This window comes from Muntiacus reevesi, unplaced genomic scaffold (genome assembly GCF_963930625.1).
Source record: "Muntiacus reevesi unplaced genomic scaffold, mMunRee1.1 SCAFFOLD_33, whole genome shotgun sequence".
NCBI classification, from domain to species: domain Eukaryota; kingdom Metazoa; phylum Chordata; class Mammalia; order Artiodactyla; family Cervidae; genus Muntiacus; species Muntiacus reevesi.
The window spans coordinates 2,043,249-2,045,451 of NW_027078014.1; positions in this window are offsets into that span (position 1 = coordinate 2,043,249).

Genomic DNA, 2,203 nt, shown 5'->3' on the forward strand with positions numbered 1-2,203 from the left:
AGGGGGGACAAAGACAGTACTACTGTAGAGGGGAATTGTGAAAATAGAGAGGGGAATATGACAGTACTACTGTTGAAAGGCAACTTTGACAATAGAGAGGGGACTATGACAGTGCTACAATAGAGGGGTATTGTGAAAATAGAGAGGGGACTATGACAGTACTACTGTAGAAAAGAAATGTTGACAATAGAGAGGGCACTATGACAGTATTACTGTAGAGGGGGACTTTGACAATAGAGGGGGGCTATGACAGTACTACTGCAGAGGGGAACTTTGACAATAGCCAGGGGAATATGACAGTATTATTGTAGAGGGGAACTGTGACAATAGAGATGGGATTATGACAGTACAAATCTATAGGGAAACTGTAACTATAGAGTGGGGACTATGACAGTACTAGTGTAGAGGGGAATTGTGACAGTAGAGGGGGCACTATGACAATACAAATGCAGAGGGAAACTTTGACAATAGAGGGGGGACTAAGACCGCACTACTGTAGAGGGAAACTTTGACAGTAGACTGGGGACTATGGGAGAATTACTGTAGAGGGATACTTTGACAATATAGGGGGGACTATGACAGTACTACTGTAGATGGGAACTGTGACAGTAGAGGGGTGAATATGACAGTACTACTCTAGAGGGGAACTGTCACAATAGAGGGGGCACTATGATAGTACTACTGTAGAGGGGGAACTTTGACCATAGAGGGAAGACTATGACAGGACTATATAGAGGGGATCTTTGACAATAGAGGGGGGATTATTACAGTACTACTGTAGAGGGGAACTGTGACATTAGAGAGGGGTCTATGACAGTATTACTCCAGAGGGGAATTCTGACAATAGAGAGGGGACTATGACAGTACCACTGGAGAAAGGGAACATTGACAATAGAGAATGGACTATGACACTACTACTGTAGAAAGGGAACTTTGACAATAGAGAGTGGAATATGACACTACTTCTGTAGATGGTAATTGTGACCATAGAAAGGGGACTATGACAGTACTACTGTAGACGGGAAATTTGACAATAGTGAGGGAACTATTACAGTACAACTGTAGCGGGGGACTATGACAATATAGGGGGGACTATGATAGTATTACTGTAGAGGGGAACTTTGACAATACAGAGAGGACTATGACAGTACTGCTGTAGAGGGGAACAGTGACAATAGAGGGGTGACTATGACAGTACTACTGTAGAGGGGAACTTTGTCAATAGAGAGGGGTCTACAACAGTACTACTGTAGATGGGAACTGTGACAATAGAGGGGGGGACTATGACAGTAGTACTGTAGAAAGGGAACTTTCTCAATAGAGAGAGGACTATGAAATTACTACTACAGAGGGGTACTGTGACAATAGGGAGGGGACTATGACAGTACTACTGTAGAAAGGGATATTTGACAATAAAGAGGGGACTACGACAATACTATTGTAGAGAGGGACCTTGACAATAGAGGGGGGACTATGACAGTGCTACTCTAGAGGGGCACTGTGACAATAGACAGGGGACTATGACAGTACTACTGTAGAGGGGAACTCTGACAATAGAGGGGGGACTATGACAGTCCTACTGTAGAGGGGAACTGTGCAATAGAGGGGGGACTATTTCAGTACTAGTGTAGAGGGGAACTTTGACAATAGAGGGTGGACAATGATAGTACTACTCTAGAGGGGAACTGTGACAATAGAGAGGGGACTATGACAGTACTAATGCAGAGGGCAACTGTGACAATAGAGGGTGGACTACGACAGTACTACTGCAGAGGGGAACTTTGACAATATACGGGGGACTATGACAATACTACAGTAGAGGGGAACTGTGACAATAGAGGGGGGAATATGACAGTACTACCCTATAGGGGAACTGTGACTGTAGACGGGACACTATGCAGTACTACTGTAAAGGGAATTTTTAACAATAGAGGGGGGACTATGACAGTACTACTGTCGAGGGGAACTATGACATTAGAGAGGGGAATATGACAGTACTACTGTAGAAAGCGAAATTTGACAATACAGAGGGGAATATTACAGTACTACTCTAGACGGGTACTGTGACAATAGAGAGGGGACTATGACAGTACTACTGTAGAAAGGGATCTTTGACAATTGAGAGGGGACTATGACAGTACTACTGTAGAGGGGAACTGTGACAACACAAAGCGACTATGACAATACTATTGTAGAGGGGAAC